This window comes from Nansenia antarctica, assembly GCF_963989245.1.
Source record: "Nansenia antarctica genome assembly, chromosome: 13".
NCBI lineage: Eukaryota > Metazoa > Chordata > Actinopteri > Argentiniformes > Microstomatidae > Nansenia > Nansenia antarctica.
Window position 1 is genome coordinate 1,801,205 of NC_137683.1, and position 21,847 is coordinate 1,823,051.

Sequence of the window (21,847 nt, forward strand, 5' to 3'; positions counted from 1 at the left end):
GTATAAACATGTTGCTGCTGCCAGAGGTGTTCTATGGGACTCACCCATTGTTGCTCTACTGTCTCTGGCGGCTGCCTCTTTGAATAGGCTAGGTGCACGATCTCCCTACTTCCTGAAAGGCAACTGGTATGAACATATCCTGTCTCACTCTATTGGTTTAATTGATTAATCAGCTGTGCACTGTGTGTTCCAACGGTTTACCACACAGCTGATTAATCAATTAAACCAATCGAGTGAGACAGGATATGTTCATACCAGTTGCCTTTCAGGAAGTAGTGAGATCGTGCACCTAGCCTATTGTGCGTGCATGCAGAAACACAACAGCTAATATCTGACTCTGCAATATAGGCCTATTAATATTAGTAAGATCGTCATTGTTGTTCAGAACTTCTAACAGAACTTCGCTGAGGTGGAATTGTTTTTTACAAATGTTTTACTTTTTTTTTTTTTTTTTACAAATGTACCTCCTTTAGGAATTTTTATGTTTCTTAGTTTTTATGAGAACTTAGCCTGCAGTTTGTGTTTGGGAAACAGTGTAAATACAGTAAAGTTGTCAATGTGGACACTACTGTATACCGCCTGCTCAGTGTAAACAGGACATGTGTGTTTGAGTCTATTCATTTTCCTACTGAGGCGCTGCTTGCTTTGGGGCATTTCCACGGTAACAGAATGATGCTGAGACTGCTGGGAAAAAAACATGAATGACGTTAATAGAATGACTAAATGGGTCTCCTACAGAAATGTAGTTTGAATGTCATTCTGTATGATGATGTCACAGCTGAGGGGCAATTAATGTTGTTAGGCAAACAGTTTTTGAAAAAAGAAAAATAGGCCAATGTCATATGCAGACACACGCACACTGAGACACCCAATCTGCTCCGAGGCCGAGCTTGCCTCAGATTTTGGAAAATGAAAACATTATTCATTATCTAATGGATGGTACATTGTAAATGGTAAATGGACTGCACTTATATAGCGGCTTTATCCAAAGCGCTTTACAATGGCCTCTCATTCACCCATTCACACACACATTCACACACCAATGGCGGCAAGCTACCAAGCAAGGCGCCGGCCCGCTCACTGGGAGCAATTTGGGGTTCAGTGTCTTGCCCAAGGACACTTCGACATGTGGCCAGCCGGGCTCGAACCGCCGATCTGCCAACCTTGCTGTCATTAGACGGCGGCTCTACCTCCTGCGCCTCAGCCGCCCCCAACGGTATCTGATACAGATGTGTCAGTGTGCTCTTTAATGATGAAGAATAAATCCCTTGATATCCTTTTTGTAAGTTTTCAACATGTATTTCATCATTCCCAATTGAAGTTACTTGCGCTATATATTTGTGTGATTTGATGCCATTGCTTTCTCCACTGTACACAACAACAATAATAGCTGCTTGACAATAGATTACACTTATGTGGGTTTTTGCTAACAGAATGACTGAGAGATTGGCCAATGATTCTTAAACTTACAGAAGGCTATTTTCTTAAGTGTAAGAGTTGATATTAGTTGACAGAGTTCTGTACTTGAACATTTATGAGGTTTGATGTTTTTGTAAATACCGGATTTCTAATGCAAGATGATTGAGAAATGTTGGACTTCATTTCTCAAACATATAGCCTCTTCATTTGACACTACATTTTCTCTGATGAATTTTACCTTTTGGTGCTTATGGGCCCTTTGATAAATGTAGTGACAATGTTATCATGATTCTGATGATGGTGGAAGGTGTAAGGTACTGGTAGCCAATGAATGGAGTAAAGTGAATGCACCGGAAAGTGTCCCCATTGCCCCACCCTTCCACACAGACATGTACACATGACACACACATACACACACACACACACACACACACACACACACACACACACACACACACACATACACAGACACACACACACACACACACACACACACACACACACACACACACACACATTATGAGCCGCAGACAATCGTAGTTTGTTAAACTTAACACAACTTGATAAACTTAATTCAACCTGTGGCAATGCCTTCCTCTTGACACATTTCCTTATTTTCCTTATTGTCTCATTGTTTAAGAGGAAATGTTCTAGTCCTTTCTCTCCCTGGTCCTTCATATGAGTCAGAGTAGCATGGTCATTGGTCAGACTGAAGGTCCTGTGAAACCTTCTTATTTTATTTTGTGGGAACCAAAACCCCCAGAATGTGAATGACGACATGGTGTTGTCATCCAACATTTGGTGCCAAGATGGAGGATAGTTTGCCTAACTTTGTATATCTCTGCTCTGCCACATTGGCATGGAAAGGTTGGACAGGGAGTGCAAACCTACTTCCCCTTTTCAGGATGTTGGGGGGGCGATGCTTATCTTCGTCACACTGTTTTGTTTACCTCGTGCTTCATGATGATAAGACTAATCTGCCTCTCACAGATTAGGAATGTGGATTTGGAAGGCAGGTGCTGATACAGGCCAACCCAAACCCTAGATAGGGCCTGACCTGACCTGACCTGACCAGGGACTTTGAACCAAACAACACGAAACCAGGGGGCTAGGTTAACACATTGGTATCAGCCAAGCAGCTGCTATTGTTATGCGTTTCACCAGTCAGTAACAAACACAGTCTCATTACACTGAACCAGTCTGGCCTGATGAGCCACATTTTTTCTTCAAAGGGAATTTCTGCTCTTTTCTTCCCGCTGGTCCTACTATACTAGTACTAGTTACTATAGTAACTGTAGCATTCCTGAGGCGTCTGATGTCACAGAAACATTCTCAGGGAACCAAAGACGCAGAGCTCCGTCAACCAAACGTAGCAGTGAGGATTAGAAGCCTAGATCGTCTCACACTCAGCTCTTAAAGAGAGACATGCCTCACTACCTGTCTCACACTCAGCTCTTAAAGAGAGACATGCCTCACTACCTGTCTCACACTCAGCTCTTAAAGGCAGACATGCCTCACTACCTGTCTCACACTCAGCTCTTAAAGGCAGACATGCCTCACTACCTGTCTCACACTCAGCTCTTAAAGGCAGACATGCCTCACTACCTGGCATTTCTGCCCCATCAGGGTTTCTGTTTTTGTAGCCAGAGTGGATTTGTCGCTCCTTGGGTCTTTCTAGTCTTACTGGAACACATTAGAATACATTAGAATACATGAGCATCTCCAATGGGCTCGGGGCTGGAGAGTCTCCGTTGCCTTGCGGTGGTGTTTTGATATAATGGAGAGAGCCAGAGCAGATTGTGTGTATGTGAGGCAGATGCTAGAGGATATCGGAGCCTCTGAGAGGTTCAGTGAAGATGTAATTTGAGGAAGAGGATTTTTTTCTCTGTTTTTGTAGCGCTTGTATATGGGAAGCACTGGGGAGGTGGGGAGGACATTGAAACCAGTCTTGATGCACACACACCCCTCTTCAACACAATATAACAGTAACACCACATGTAACTTGTGTCTGCCTGTCTGTGCAAGCAATGGTCAGCCCCCAAACACCTGCCCGTGCGCTCTTCCACCTCTGCTGGACGACTGGCACCACCACCTCTACTATCTGGTCACGGCGCTTCACCATCGTGGCACCCTGCTGCTGGAACGACCTTCCCCCTCCTGTCAGGTCGACAGACTCACTCCCTATCTTCCATCGTAGACTGAAGACTCATCTCTTCAGGCTACACCTTAACTGTCTCTCCTGAAACCTCTCCTTCCTCTCTACACCCCTGTACAGTTTATCTACTGTAAAAAAGAAAATCTTCCTTCTATCATTATGACTGCCAATGGCCCCTGGCCCGAGCATAGTATTTATTTATTTTCTTGAGATGTCTGATGGATAGATGATTCACTTACTTAGACAAATGTTTGCTGTAAGTCGCTTTGGGTAAAGGTGTCTGCTAAATGCCACATCAAAAATGTGCACACACACTAGGGCTGCAACTAACGATTCTTTTGATAATCGATTAATCTGCCGGTTATTTTTTCGATTAATCGGATAAAAATGAAAAAAACAGATTTCTTTTGCAAATTGTATTTTATGTTTTCTAAATCAGCCAGGCCTATACATATACATGTGCAAAATGAATAAGTATTAATAAAAAAGTATAAATAATATAAATAAAAAAGGCTTTGCTACATCAAATAGGTTTAACAACAGGCCATGGACTATGGCGGTAGATTGTTTCAATAAAGTAGTTGAACTCTAGCTCAATACATGCATTGTTTTAGGTAATAACTTTGCTTAATGTAAAGGTCAGTAACCCAAAGTGCAATAGGCTACAGACAAGACACTAATGTTTTTATATAACAGATATGCTCCAAAACAATGCAATGTGTCCTCTCACTCCATACAATAGGCTAGGCTACAGTCAGTGCCTCACTCTAACTCACGGGTAGCTTGGTAGGCTACCACTAGCTAGCCTTTAGCTTATCACCTCTGCTCTACCACTGACGTTAGCCAGCACACTTGTCATGCAATATTGAATTCATGAATGCGAGCAAACACTCACTGGCTATCGCATTACATTACAGTCATTTAGCTGACGCTTCGCCAGAACTCACAAGTGCATCTCCTTACTAGTGACTATGAGCATACTCCGGTGCTGAATGCAATAGGTCATTAAGAGGGAGAATCTATTAGATAAACGAGAAGAACTAACTTAGGCCTACAGCTGTGCCAGTGAAACGAATGATCCTCACTTCAAAACGCAACGTATGGCATGGGTACAGCCAACGTTAAACTCGTATAACTAACCCTGCTGAGGGTAGCTTTTAATGTGACGATTTCGGTCGAGTCGTTTTCTCCGCCTCCGCCATGATTTAAATGTAGCCGCCGCAGCGGCTCCGCAAGACAGCGTGGTGTGCGTCAACAGGAAGTAGGTTTGTTATGGAACAAGACCCGACGAATCGATAATGGAATTTGTCGCCAACGAATTTCATTATCGATTTTTATCGATTTCATCGATTCGTTGTTGCAGCCCTAACACACACACACCTTGATGGTTCACAGGAAGTGAAACCCTATTGAGATGTGGCAGGTAGAGGTGGACTAGTGAGGCCTGGAAGGGAAGACAGATGGGTGCAGTTGGTCAGAACAGAACAGAACTGGACAGGCAAATGCAAATCCTTCTATAGGCCTATAGGCCTTTTACACCCCAAAAATATTTTCCAATGAAGACTTTGCTAAGACGGTGGGTACATCTTCAGTGCAGATAGAGGAGAGGAATTCACTTCAAGCTATTGAGATGCATCCACAGCCACTCTCCTGTCCTCTCTGCCTCTCTGCTCTAACTATGATGCATCTGACCTTTGCAAGCTCTGTGTTGAGCCTCCTCCTCTCCGCTCCGCCCCCCAACCTGGCATCATCGGCCAGGGCTATCAGGTAACGGGTCAGCAGCGTCCACTGAGTCAGACTGGCAGACGCTGCCTCATCACTGCTCCGCTCCACTGACTCGACCAGACCCGTTCACGAAGGATAGTAACAGTCCAGGAGGAGATGCTCACTTGGCTGCCTACTGTTCTGGGAGCCTAGCTGGGGTGGACAGTCCTGCACAAGACTATAATTATATCTCTCGGAAAAGGGCAAACGGGCCACCCCCGAACGTGCATGTTAAGGCCTTGTGTAGTCTGCAAGCTTAACTCCTTAACTGCCAAAGAATTCCGGACCACTCACCGCCTGGAGTGCGAAGTGTTTTATGTGGTGTTTACCTAGCAACAACACTTTGATTGGCTACAAAATGAAGCATCATAATTGATGCATGTTTGGTAAATCAAGTGACCCATGGCACTCTGGAATGTTGACAATTTGGATGACATTATTCACCCTTGGCACCAAATGAGTTTAGATCAGAATTAGATTAGATTCAACTTTATTGTCATCACAGAGTACAAGTACTATACAACGAATTTGTCTGTATCTGTAAGGGAGACATATACTGTAGGAAACCCCTCAGAGAGAGAAATGCGTTGCCATTCCCATGCCTCCCCCTCTGAATGTGGCTGCTTGTATCAGGAGGTTCCCAGTCATTCATGTTAAGCCCTTGTGAACGTCCATTACCATGCGTATAGCAGCCAGAGAGGAGGAGAGAGAATGGCTCAGAAGGGCCTGTGTGTCCTTGCCTTTGTCTGCCAGATGAATGGCTGAAGGGGAGTCCTTTCAACTCCACCTTCTCCCCCAGTGCTGAGAAGTGAGCATTCCTCCAGAGGAGGAGAGGTTTAGGCGTCCCCTCCAGACCCTCCAGACCCGGGTCCTCTATAGGAAATGATACTCTGTTCTTCTTCTGGCTCATTTATGTTTTATGTTTGACAACATGTCTTTAGCATGTCTAATGTCTTTATTTAGCCACCCACTCCACTTCATGCTAGTGATGCTTAAAGTACATATACAGTACATATACAGAACATATACAGTACATATACAGTACATATACAGAACATATACAGTACATATACAGTACATATACAGTACATATACAGTACATATACAGTACATATACAGAACATATACAGTACATTTATACAGTACATATACAGTACATATACAGTACATATACAGAACATATACAGTACATATACAGAACATATACAGTACATATACAGTACATATACAGTACATATACAGTACATATACAGTGTTTCCTCTACATGCATTTCATCGTGGCGGTCCGCCACGATGGAATTTCCTCCGCCACCATGCAGATTTCTCAACCCCCCCCAAAAAAAAAGGATTTAGGCCGCTTTTCAGACCTTCACAGCGCTAGACACACCCACAAGCGCGAAGCGACGCGCTTGCAAAACTGTTTTGTGATTGGTCGAATACATCTAGGTAGGCTGCGTCTAGTCTACAAACTACTTCAGGTGTTACAATCCATTACAGATTGATTAGCAACACTGCATCAGCACGACGGTGGGTTATTGCATTCTATGGTTCGTGTTCTTATACCAGTGCTCAGTATACAAGTATTTTAAATGAACATTCGTAATGTAGTCTGATGTTCATGGTCAACTAAATCAGGCTATTTTGTGAAACAATTATGTTTCCGCTACCTTAGAACTACTTAAAGTAATTGCCAGAAATGTTAGCTAGCAATGTTAGCTAGCTATATGTTCATAAATTCCTGGTTCCATTTTCAGATGAGTTTGTTAAAGTATTTCAAACGAAAAGTACCAGAAGATGAGGAAGACGGTCAGGTAACCACACATAGTGAAAAATATGATGATAAATACGATGTAATAATTATGATGAGACGGTATGATTTTTTTGTATCATTAAAATAATAATAGTTACAACAACCATAAAGCCTCCATAATGATAATGAAAAGAAGGGGAGACGATTTTTTTATTGACAACGGAATTACATGCTGGAAAAACATGCAGACACAGACAATAAGAGAGAAGTACAGGAAAACATTTTATTTTTTTGGGCCATCCACGAGTTTTGGCTGAAATTACGTCGTTGTTTTGAGCGCGCGTGCGCGTTTCATGCGCGTGCACGCGAAAAATCGCGCGCGCGCGGTCAGCACTACCCGCCACCATGGTAAAAATTCCTGGAGGAAACACTGATATACAGAACATATACAGTACATTTATACAGTACATATACAGTACATATACAGTACATATACAGAACATATACAGTACATATACAGAACATATACAGTACATTTATACAGTACATATACAGTACATATACAGTACATGCATAATGACTCATTAGTTTCAGTCATGTTGTGACACGCTGCACTAATCGTTGTGTAATTGTTCCAGTCGTCATTCAAATATCCGAAGCTGTTGACAGGATGGCATCATGACTGTTGCGCAATCAGGTCTCTGCCAGGCTGTTGATGAAATAATAGTGACAGATGTGTCTTAGACCAGGAGCAGAGGAGTCAACCACTCCTGAGGCTAACACTGTAGGGCTTGTCTTCACAAAAGACAAGCCTGCAGCTTTAGCAAGAATTGAGGAATGTGTGATGAAATCATTACTCACATGCATGCAACTAAGTCACAATACCTATCTATGAAGAGCTATATAAGTGAGTCATATAGCCAGTGTTTGGTACTCCAACTTTACTTACTATCTAGTATCTGACAAGCAAGCTCTCTTTGTCTTTCTGAGATTGTATCCTCTATTCCCAAAAGTATATTTTCTCATTGTCTCAGATGTCCTTTATGTGAGTGTGTACTGGTCTGGAGCAGCCTGGTCTGGAGCAGCCGCACTCATGTTTCCTAATTGGACGTTGGGGACAGGAGACAGGAGACAGGCCCATGTGTGGCGGCCCTGAGGGGGGGTTAGGGTTAGGGGGGGGGGGGGGGGGGGGCAGATCACAGTAGGCTGGTGGTCTTTCACCTGAGCCACCACTCCAGGGCCAGGCTCATATTTGGGTTGATAATAGAGTACAATGGAGTAACATCATTGCTCTGATCTCATTGCCTCATTGATTGTCATTGCTTCCCTGCAGAGAGCGGTAAGATCAAGTCTAGCAGACTTAAAAGGGAGAGAGCCTCACTGTGTAAAGGTCTGATGCAAAATCATCTCCTGTCGTTGGTTGCCGGTCTCTTGTCACTGGTCACTTGTTGCTAGTGGGTGTGTCTACATGGATGCAGTTCATTTCTGAATTAATGTATCCATTTATTAATACTACGTAATACTGTAATAATTCTGTAATAATTACTTAACAACTACTGTAATAAGGCAATTCTGTAATAAGTAATTATTGTCATGTAGCTTTCCATTTACTAATATTTCAGTTTGTCTTTGTCGTGTCGCTAGCCAGTGTCGCTGATGTCCGAGTCGCACGGTCTCTCCACAAGTCACTCCGTCTGCATGGACTGATGTTCCGGCCGTCAGGTCGTTCAGATATCCAAAGCTGTTTGACAGGATAGTCTGACTGTTGCCCAATGATGTCTCTGCCAGTTGATGGAATATAGTGATTCCACAAGTCGCTGCGTCTAAAATGAATGATTTCAGTGGCTCACTATGACATTGCTAATAATGGTAGCCACACACCACACACACACACACACACACACACACACACACACACACACACACACACACACACACACACACACATACACACACACACTCACACACTGTTGAGGAGAGCCTGCTCTGGCTGTGACATCAAAGTTATGAGTCATATAAAAAGTCCCTTGATTGGCATGTTCCCTATTTCCTTCACCCCAGCAGTCCCATTATGACTTATTCATTTCAGTTCTCCATTATTTCTGTCTCCCCCCCCCCCTCCACACACACACACACACACACACACACACACACACACACACACACACACACACAGGTCATCATCTCTTATGTCTCTCTAAGGACATGTGTTTTCACACACACAGAGATATAAAGTTCTGTCCCACTTTATATTTACACTAGATGTTGTGCTGCTGTATCTGCATGCATAGACATGTGAAACGAGGCTCACACAGATTCACTTCACCTCCATTCATCCCCCCATCTCTTTGATGTAATGTTGTTTTAATGTCAGGTCATCGGAAGCATGCCTATCTCCAATCCTCCATACCACTCATACCACTCTCTCAGACGCGAGCCACAGTGAGGGGCTCAGTAAGAAAGCACTGCTGAGCCTGGTAAATACACACAGTCAGTGTCATTTAGCAGAAGGCCTCTTATTGACAGTCTACAAGAACATTATATGTTAATAAGACTCTACTCAGACAAAAAAGGAAAAGGTACAAAAAGGCTACTTCCAGAGAGACAGTATTTAGTCAGGACTACAAAACTGTGGTATTCATGAAAATGCTTCCACATTTTATTGGATTTATTTATTTTTATTATAGACTAGCTCACACTCCTCCCTCCACCACTATAGACTAGGACACACTCCTCCTCCACTATAGACTAGGACACACTCCTCCCTCCAACACTATAGACTAGGACACACTCCTCCTCCACTATAGACTAGGACACACTCCTCCACCACTATAGACTAGGACACACTCCTCCTCCACTATAGACTAGGACACACTCCTCCAACACTATAGACTAGGACACACTCCTCCACCACTATAGACTAGGACACACTCCTCCTCCACTATAGACTAGGACACACTCCTCCTCCACTATAGACTAGGACACACTCCTCCACCACTATAGACTAGGACACACTCCTCCTCCACTATAGACTAGGACACACTCCTCCTCCACTATAGACTAGGACACACTCCTCCACCACTATAGACGAGGACACACTCCTCCACCACTATAGACTAGGACACACTCCTCCCTCCACTATAGACTAGGACACACTCCTCCACCACTATAGACTAGGACACACTCCTCCACCACTATAGACTAGGACACACTCCTCCACCACTATAGACTAGGACACACTCCTCCCTCCAACACTATAGACTAGGACACACTCCTCCTCCACTATAGACTAGGACACACTCCTCCTCCACTATAGACTAGGACACACTCCTCCAACACTATAGACTAGGACACACTCCTCCTCCACTATAGACTAGGACACACTCCTCCCTCCACTATAGACTAGGACACACTCCTCCACCACTATAGACTAGGACACACTCCTCCCTCCACTATAGACTAGGACACACTCCTCCCTCCAACACTATAGACTAGGACACACTCCTCCACCACTATAGACTAGGACACACTCCTCCTCCACTATAGACTAGGACACACTCCTCCTCCACTATAGACTAGGACACACTCCTCCTCCACTATAGACTAGGACACACTCCTCCCTCCTCCACTATAGACTAGGACACACTCCTCCCTCCACCACTATAGACTAGGACACACTCCTCCTCCACTATAGACTAGGACACACTCCTCCCTCCACTATAGACTAGGACACACTCCTCCTCCACTATAGACTAGGACACACTCCTCCACCACTATAGACTAGGACACACTCCTCCTCCACTATAGACTAGGACACACTCCTCCACCACTATAGACTAGGACACACTCCTCCCTCCACTATAGACTAGGACACACTCCTCCACCACTATAGACTAGGACACACTCCTCCACCACTATAGACTAGGACACACTCCTCCTCCACTATAGACTAGGACACACTCCTCCCTCCACTATAGACTAGGACACACTCCTCCACCACTATAGACTAGGACACACTCCTCCCTCCACTATAGACTAGGACACACTCCTCCTCCACTATAGACTAGGACACACTCCTCCTCCACTATAGACTAGGACACACTCCTCCACCACTATAGACTAGGACACACTCCTCCTCCACTATAGACTAGGACACACTCCTCCAACACTATAGACTAGGACACACTCCTCCCTCCACCACTATATACTAGGACACACTCCTCCCTCCACTATAGACTAGGACACACTCCTCCCTCCACTATAGACTAGGACACACTCCTCCCTCCACTATAGACTAGGACACACTCCTCCACCACTATAGACTAGGACACACTCCTCCCTCCACTATAGACTAGGACACACTCCTCCCTCCACTATAGACTAGGACACACTCCTCCACCACTATAGACTAGGACACACTCCTCCCTCCACTATAGACTAGGACACACTCCTCCACCACTATAGACTAGGACACACTCCTCCACCACTATAGACTAGGACACACTCCTCCACCACTATAGACTAGGACACACTCCTCCACCACTATAGACTAGGACACACTCCTCCTCCACTATAGACTAGGACACACTCCTCCTCCACTATAGACTAGGACACACTCCTCCCTCCAACACTATAGACTAGGACACACTCCTCCTCCACCACTATAGACTAGGACACACTCCTCCTCCACTATAGACTAGGACACACTCCTCCACCACTATAGACTAGGACACACTCCTCCCTCCTCCACTATAGACTAGGACACACTCCTCCACCACTATAGACTAGGACACACTCCTCCCTCCTCCACTATAGACTAGGACACACTCCTCCACCACTATAGACTAGGACACACTCCTCCTCCACTATAGACTAGGACACACTCCTCCCTCCACCACTATAGACTAGGACACACTCCTCCACCACTATAGACTAGGACACACTCCTCCTCCACTATAGACTAGGACACACTCCTCCTCCACTATAGACTAGGACACACTCCTCCACCACTATAGACTAGGACACACTCCTCCCTCCACTATAGACTAGGACACACTCCTCCACCACTATAGACTAGGACACACTCCTCCAACACTATAGACTAGGACACACTCCTCCTCCACTATAGACTAGGACACACTCCTCCTCCACTATAGACTAGGACACACTCCTCCCTCCAACACTATAGACTAGGACACACTCCTCCTCCACTATAGACTAGGACACACTCCTCCTCCACTATAGACTAGGACACACTCCTCCACCACTATAGACTAGGACACACTCCTCCTCCACTATAGACTAGGACACACTCCTCCCTCCACCACTATAGACTAGGACACACTCCTCCACCACTATAGACTAGGACACACTCCTCCACCACTATAGACTAGGACACACTCCTCCCTCCTCCACTATAGACTAGGACACACTCCTCCAACACTATAGACTAGGACACACTCCTCCCTCCACTATAGACTAGGACACACTCCTCCACCACTATAGACTAGGACACACTCCTCCACCACTATAGACTAGGACACACTCCTCCAACACTATAGACTAGGACACACTCCTCCACCACTATAGACTAGGACACACTCCTCCACCACTATAGACTAGGACACACTCCTCCCTCCACCACTATAGACTAGGACACACTCCTCCACCACTATAGACTAGGACACACTCCTCCTCCACTATAGACTAGGACACACTCCTCCACCACTATAGACTAGGACACACTCCTCCCTCCACCACTATAGACTAGGACACACTCCTCCACCACTATAGACTAGGACACACTCCTCCACCACTATAGACTAGGACACACTCCTCCCTCCACTATAGACTAGGACACACTCCTCCACCACTATAGACTAGGACACACTCCTCCTCCCTCCACTATAGACTAGGACACACTCCTCCACCACTATAGACTAGGACACACTCCTCCCTCCACTATAGACTAGGACACACTCCTCCCTCCTCCACTATAGACTAGGACACACTCCTCCTCCACTATAGACTAGGACACACTCCTCCCTCCTCCACTATAGACTAGGACACACTCCTCCTCCACTATAGACTAGGACACACTCCTCCCTCCTCCACTATAGACTAGGACACACTCCTCCACCACTATAGACTAGGACACACTCCTCCACCACTATAGACTAGGACACACTCCTCCACCACTATAGACTAGGACACACTCCTCCTCCCTCCACTATAGACTAGGACACACTCCTCCTCCACTATAGACTAGGACACACTCCTCCTCCCTCCACTATAGACTAGGACACACTCCTCCTCCACTATAGACTAGGACACACTCCTCCTCCACTATAGACTAGGACACACTCCTCCTCCACTATAGACTAGGACACACTCCTCCTCCACTATAGACTAGGACACACTCCTCCACCACTATAGACTAGGACACACTCCTCCACCACTATAGACTAGGACACACTCCTCCCTCCACCACTATAGACTAGGACACACTCCTCCACCACTATAGACTAGGACACACTCCTCCACCACTATAGACTAGGACACACTCCTCCACCACTATAGACTAGGACACACTCCTCCACCACTATAGACTAGGACACACTCCTCCACCACTATAGACTAGGACACACTCCTCCTCCACTATAGACTAGGACACACTCCTCCCTCCACTATAGACTAGGACACACTCCTCCCTCCACTATAGACTAGGACACACTCCTCCACCACTATAGACTAGGACACACTCCTCCACCACTATAGACTAGGACACACTCCTCCCTCCACTATAGACTAGGACACACTCCTCCACCACTATAGACTAGGACACACTCCTCCACCACTATAGACTAGGACACACTCCTCCACCACTATAGACTAGGACACACTCCTCCCTCCACTATAGACTAGGACACACTCCTCCCTCCACTATAGACTAGGACACACTCCTCCACCACTATAGACTAGGACACACTCCTCCACCACTATAGACTAGGACACACTCCTCCCTCCAGGCAAGTTGAGTCCTCATGGGAGCGTACCTGAACCACTCCTGTGACATCCACTCTATAACCTTTATAACCACTCTATAACCTTTATAACCACTCTATAACCTTTATAACCACTCTATAACCTTTGACGTTGATTACAGTAAGGATTTGTTTAGCTGTCTCACTCATGCCAGGATGGTGCAGGATAGTGGTTACCACAAACTCAAACATACAAAGTCGAGGACCCAGACAACTGCCCAGACGAGAGTTTTTATATTTGACTATTCAAATGTTCACAGGCCACAACGGTGTCATTCAAAACCACATGGTCTCTTACCAGACAGTTGTTTGGTACCAGTCTTGAGGCCTGTCTGCTGTTGTTGGCCTAACCCTCAAACAGTTTATGTTTATTTGCCCATTGAAGTGATGGTGTCCTTGGGGTACTGTGCATATTTCATCTTGTTTATCCGGCATCTTGATGCACTACACTAATTATTCATTGTGTCTTTCCTCTCAGCGACTCTTCTCTTCACACAAATGCTCCTCTCTCTCCTGCGACTATGCCAAATTACACTGAATAATATGCTCAGCCAAAGTAATTAGGGAAAGATCAACCTAATTCAATTGTCGCTGTACCAAATGGCCGAATCAGAAAGAGAATTTAAACTCGTCCCTATCTCAATGGTTAGCAATGTTGTCAACAACCAGTAGAGGTTATCCAGGGACATTTTTCTTCAGGTCAAAACCTATATCTCACAGCCTTATGTTAACTTCAACCTCCTAGTGGATATTGGGCCCTATTATACACTTCTTAACTTGCCGTCTTAAGTGTTAATTAAGACGCACCGCCAGGTTAAGACCTACCGCCACCCTTATTATGCGCTTCATACGCGCTACTGCTATTATGCAGGTGTCGATAGGCGCCCACACATAAGACGTAAAACTCCCGTGCATATATTACTCATTGTGGGAGTGTTCATATGTTAATGAAGTGCACTAGGCGCCCCTGCTATTATGCGATCTGACTTTGCTCCTATCGCTAAGAAGTGGTTTGAAAAGTTCTTAAGTTTAGACTTCATGCACGTTTTGAAACACGAGCGCGCCTCCGCGGTTTGCGCATGCATGTGGGCACACATGAACACGCACGTGGCTCCACGGCAAGACGTCAATTACGGTCACAGTATAAATGCTTTATTTCAGAAGGGAGAGGCAGAGAAGCGCGCTGACCTCCTTCTCAGGACTTCCATAATAGCATAGCGCTAATGACTCAACGCAGACGGTTCTTAAAGGGAATGGCACCTGGCACGCTGATTGGGTTGATTGAGAAGACGCCCAAAACACACCCATGACTAATTTCTTTGCTTAGCGCCGGCTTTTAGGCGCCCACTGCAGCACGCATAATAGCAAAGTGGCCTTGACCACGCCTCCACGTCTTAAGTTTAGATCTACCGCCTCGTCTTATTGATGAAGTGCATAATAGGGCCCATTGTCTCCTCTCCTGGGTGCTATATTTGCCCATGTCATCAGTCATGCCTAATGTGTGTTATCTCCAGGAGTGTTGTTAAAAAAGACAAAGGTCAACCATCAAAATCTTTTTTGATATTAGTGTGCTCTCTTCAGGATATGATATTAGTGTGCTCTCTTCAGGATATGATATTAGTGTGCTCTCTTCAGGATATGATATTAGTCTGTCTGTATCTCTCTCTCTCTGTATCTCTCTGTATCTCTCTCTCTCTGTCTGTATCTCTATCTGTCTGTATCTCTCTCTCTGTATCTCTCTGACTCTCTCTGTCTGTATCTCTCTCTCTGTATCTCTCTGTATCTCTCTCTGTCTGTATATCTCTCTCTGTATCTCTCTCTCTGTATCTCTCTCTCTCTGTGTCTGTATCTCTCTCTCTCTGTATCTCTCTCTGTCTGTATCTCTCTCTGTATCTCTCTGTATCTCTCTGTATCTCTCTCTCTCTGTATCTCTCTCTGTATCTCTCTGTCTGTATCTCTCTCTCTGTATCTCTCTCTGTCTCTATCTCTCTCTCTCTCTCTCTCTCTCTCTCTCTCTCTCTCTCTCTCTCTCTCTCTCTCTCTCTCTGTCTCTATCTCTCTCTATCTCTCTCTCTCTCGGCTGACCCTGAGTGGAGGGAACTCTTTTTCAAGAGATCCAGTCAAGCGTTATTCATCTTCTCTTTCTTAAGTGTAAAACAAATGTAAAACAGGAAGTTCATTTGTAGCACAGGAAGGGCAGACAGTGACACGTAGAACAGCGTAGCTACATGAGCCCATAGCTGTTAGCGTCTCTGCCCTCCAGTCACTGTGAGTCAATGGAGATGACACGTCTGACTGCCTCAGCCAAGCCTCTAAGCCAGTGGCGGATACAGAAAGTGGCTGATGGGTAGGCCTGGAAAAATCTGGGTGGGCCTGAGTGAAACTCATCACCGCACGTTTTAGACCTATGTATGAGCAGCCAGATGGATGGAACACAACCGGGCTCGCGATCATAAGCGCCGATTTATGTTTCTGCCCGTGGGTGCTCGAAACATTTGGGTGCAACGGACAGCCAAACAAGTTATTATAATACACACACGCAAGGCATTCAAGTGCCCGCAATAGTCAACGAATTAACCAATAACCATCAACTATGGAGGACCAAGTATAGAAATTGTAATAAGAAATGCCTGTATTATCATTTGCAAGCTTTTAACTGTGGGTGTTGACAGTCCAGTGCAAACCGAAAGCTCAAGTTGAATCATACATGTACCTGGCTCGGACCAGTTGTGGTGATCCATCATTTTATTACAAAACCTAATGCTGCTTATTAGGGGATTTACGTAAACTGGTGTATACACATATATTGTTGTGTACTTCTATTGTATTATATTATTATATCCAGTGAAGGCATACACAATGTTGTTCCACACAAATGTTTCCCTCTTCGTTTTAATCTTGGAAAGTCTCATAAAAAATATACTTCACCGAACTATTACAGCGCTGTCTCGGACTCTCCGCACGTCAGCGTGTGGCGTCATCATCTGTTATTATGAATAAATAAGATTTCTAGACAAGGCCTGGTCCAAACTTTCATTATTTTCACTGACTTCCAGACGTGGCTTTTTAAGAAAGCGGGACAAAGTTAGCTGTTTAGCCATCGTAGCGCGCACACTGAACAACTGGTCAAGGTCAACTGAACAATCAGAGTAAACGTAAAAGAGGAAGCAATGTAAACGTAAGAGAGGAAGTTGAATATTATTAGTATTAATACATACTTTTAATCATTTCCAAGACAAAACTATTCACATTACAGTTAGTTAGTGAAAATGAAACTTTAAAAATATTTTATTATTAAAAAAAAAAAAAATTGATGAATCTGACTGGGTGGGCCAGCTGTCAATCTGGGCGGGCCTAGGCCCACCCAGGCCCACCCATAGATCCGCGCCTGCTCTAAGCTGCATGTTGACTTCAGGGCATTGATGATTATTATTGAATTATTGCTGGCTTTCATTACACTGATTAATTTATATGACGTTTATATTTAATGGTGTCAATGGTGTAAACCACCCAGGCCATTTGGTGCCCTAATTCTAATTCCTGAAGAGGAATTAGAATGTCTCTGTCTCTGTCTCTGTCTCTGTCTCTGTCTCTGTCCCTGTCTCTGTCTCTGTCTCTGTCTCTGTCTCTGTCCCTGTCTCTGTCTCTGTCTCTGTCTCTGTCTCTGTCTCTGTCTCTGTCTCTGTCTGTCTCTGTCCCTGTCCCTGTCTCTGTCTCTGTCTCTGTCTCTGTCTCTGTCTCTGTCTCTGTCTCTGTCTCTGTCTCTGTCTCTGTCTCTGTCTCTGTCTCTGTCTCTGTCTCTGTCTCTCTCTCTCTCTCTCTCTCTCTCTCTCTCTCTCTCTCTCTCTCTCTCTCTCTCTCTCTCTCTCTCTCTCTCTCTCTCTCTCTCTCTCCCTCTCTATTATGGAGGCCTACAGAGTCATGTGCTCTGCCAATGTCAGGCAAGGGAGGGTGTGTGTGTGTGTGTGTGTGTGTGTGTGTGTGTGTGTGTGCCTGTAGTTCATCAGAGTATTAGCATTCAAGGCACCTTCCTCTCACCTCATACTCTTTCATTCATGTATGGAATGGCCTTGAAAGGTGCCCTTCATGGCCCCAACAAAAGCAATTAAAAGGGAGGCTTGAGTTCATTTAATGTGTCACAAAGCAAGGCTTGTTCTAAATGACAGACCTCACTGTAATGCTGAATGATGTGCCAGTTGACTCTGACTGAAGAGCAGCTAGCGTGTGTGTGTGTGTGTGTGTGTGTGTGTGTGTGTGTGTGTGTGTGTGTGTGTGTGTGTGTGTGTGTGGGTGGGGGGGGGGTGAGTTAGCAGCACAGGCAGGCAGATAATCATTATCCAGTGGATAAAGGAAATGGAGTCAGTCACACACATTGTATTATTATAATAAATTGTCCAAGACAATTCAAGAGTCATCACAGAAGGAGAATACCTTGCACAAGGCTGTTTACCGTGCTTCCAGTGTTGTGTGGTAATTACTCATACAACGTGTTACCCCCTCAAAGTAGCCTGTTATTGTTTTGACATTATGCTGCCTGATTGATTAAATAGGGAGCGCATAATATGCATAGCTAATTTACATAGCTAGCGCCTGTTCAACGTCCATTCATTAGCATAAAAATAAACTGAATGTGTCTATGAATAGTAAATATAGCCTACACCATCATTATTTTCTTTATGTTGGCGCCATGTTTTTTTGGCTGCAGGCGTAATGTTAGTACTCAGGAGATGTAGAGAGACTGCTGATTAGGTAGGTAGGGGGGTTAGCGGTTAACACACTGGCTAATTGGCCCCAAAGGACTATGGCATGTGGAAGCTTGATCACACACACACACACCCACACACACACACAGACACCACCTTGACAGGTGCATGTGATAGAAGTGGTAGATCAGGGTTAGGGTTAGATGAGGTCATAATACATCTTTGAGATAGCAGGGAATTCTGTCCTCTTGTATGGTGTTACTGTGTGATGCCTTTATGACATAGCCGTGTGTTTCTGGGCATTGTGACGAAAGCACCAAATAATTTGTTTGGAAAAAATATCTGCAGTATTAGGCCTACTCTTCTATATCTGCAGTATTAGGCCTACTCTTCTTTTGTACAAGAATATTGCACCCGTCATTAAAACCTAATTGCTATTGTATGTAATGGGGTTAGTCGTGTCCATAGTAGCCAATAGCCTATGCAGCATAATGGCTGCACTCTAAGCAATTTGGGAAGGCTCGGCTGCACTCTAAGCAATTTGGGAAGGCTCTCTGTTAGTGAGCGTAGGGCATTAGCTGCAGTTATGGTCGTCTAAGTGATGCTTACACTCTCCGTCATCCAGATTCACAGGACTGCCCTTCTCTTCACAAAGGTCCGCTCGTTAATGGAGGTCCTAGCGTCCCCACCTCATGGTTGGTTTGTACGGAGGGTTACCCTCCTGCACACAAACACACACATGTACCTGGACCACTATTCACATTTGAGATGATTTTATTTGTGCTTTTATTTCCAGACTGCAGTGAAGACATTTCTGAGGTGTGAAAGAAGTCTGCCTGTTCTTTACAACTCTTAATATAAACTTTAGATTTACTGTGCACTGTTGTTCTTTCCTGGTGTTGTTTTGTTCAAAAGACAATGGAGAGCAATGACATACTGTGCTGTGACTGCCAACTCATCCAGGTGTTGTTTACTTGGTTTCAGTCGTGAAGCTCAGTTAGTTCCTGCTGGGATCATATCATATATAATATATATATATATATACTGAAACATGGATGCACTCACTGCAATGTAGGCTAAGTCGCTTTGGTTAACAGCGTCAGCTAAATATCATATATATGATTAGTTACACAGTGAGCTCAAACTCCCCTTTTCAACTGGATTTGGCTGGACGGCAGCCTCCGACATCTCAGAAGGGTCATAACAATGTTAGGATGTTATGTTATTATGACATCACAACCCTGTTAGCCTCTCTATTAATACCATCATGACATAATGCACAAAATCATAAGTCTATTTCTAACCAACACATAATGTAATAAGAACAAGTATGTATCATGTAATACCCCTCCTAATACCTCTTACTCTGTACACTTCCTCTACTGATAATAGTAAAACTAATAAATAAATAAGTCATCCTTCCTACTTCTAGCATTATTACTGCCCATTTGCCCAGGTCCTAGCTTAGATTGTTGCTTATGATGACTGATGTATAGAAGATGATTCACTTATTTTAGACAGATGTACATGTTGTAAGTCACTTACATTTACATTTTAGACATTTAGCTTACAACAAGTACATTTGTCTAAACAGTAAGTGAATCATCATTCATCATGAAAAAACAACCAACAAATCTATGCTAGGATAAAAGTGTCCGCTAAATGTAAAAGTGGTCAATGTAAAATGTAAATGTATGTAAATGCAGGCTAATTCTGTTGGCCCTGCAGTGCATCATGGGTAGAGCCTGCTCCTGTGCCAGAGCGTAGGAGTGGTTTCAGTGCTCAGTTCAGTGCCGCTTTATGGCGTAGCACATACAGTAATGTAGCATATAATCATTGGTTTCTTGTTAGATTCCGACCCTCAACATATCTTGTTTGTCATTCCTCCTCTCTCGCCCAACCTTCCTAGTTTCTACTGTTTCTTATCCCAATAAAAGCAGAAATGCCCTAAAATGCCCTTCCCCCCCCCTATTTTTTAAGTTGTCAGTTCACTGGCTAATGTAGTGTTTCCAGGGCCGTTGGAACGACCTTTTCCATGTTCACTGGCTAATGTAGTGTTTCCAGGGCCGTTGGAACGACCTTTTCCATGTTCACTGGCTAATGTAGTGTTTCCCAGGGCCGTTGGAACGACCTTTTCCATGTTCACTGGCTAATGTAGTGTTTCCAGGGCCGTTGGAACGACCTTTTCCATGTTCACTGGCTAATGTAGTGTTCCCAGGGCCGCTGGAACGACCTTTTCCATGTTCACTGGCTAATGTAGTGTTTCCAGGGCCGTTGGAACTGCCTTTTCCATGTTCACTGGCTAATGTAGTGTTCCCAGGGCCGCTGGAACGACCTTTTCCATGTTCACTGGCTAATGTAGTGTTTCCAGGGCCGCTGGAACGACCTTTTCCATGTTCTAATGTAGTGTTCCCAGGGCCGCTGGAACTGCCTTTTCCATGTTCACTGGCTAATGTAGTGTTTCCAGGGCCGCTGGAACGGCCTTTTCCATGTTCACTGGCTAATGTAGTGTTTCCAGGGCCGCTGGAACGGCCTTTTCCATGTTCACTGGCTAATGTAGTGTTTCCAGGGCCGCTGGAACGGCCTTTTCCATGTTCACTGGCTAATGTAGTGTTTCCCAGGGCCGCTGGAACGACCTTTTCCATGTTCCGTGTCTCACTGCCAGTAGAGCAAACATGGTTCTGTCCCTAGGGATGGACTCATCCATCACTCCTTGCATGGGAGCATTTAGATGCTAATGTCTGACGGCACACTAACTGGAGGAGACAGCCCAATGGAACAATGGGACCAAATTAGTCAGCTGAAAGCTGTTTTGTTTAATTCACGTCCGACAAGAAAGCAAGCGAGGCAAGCAAGAATGTCTTGTCTTCCCCTCCCTCTGTATTTGTTTCCCGACCTACTCAGCTAATTGCTTTAAGCTAAATTCGATTTGGGAAAGCAGCAGAAATATGTGCTTGTTGCTAGGTGCCTGGTGTGCTGCTTTAACCTTCCTTCCTTTGTTGCTGTGCTCCCA

General features: G+C 44.8%; 1 protein-coding gene across 1 annotated transcript in view; it reads left to right on the forward strand.

The window, feature by feature from the left end:
- The window catches only part of gfod1 (glucose-fructose oxidoreductase domain containing 1), a gene marked incomplete at both ends in the record, with an annotated part of 36,881 nt that overhangs the window by 3,691 nt on the left and 11,343 nt on the right, over positions 1 to 21,847 (forward strand). The window lies entirely within an intron of this gene.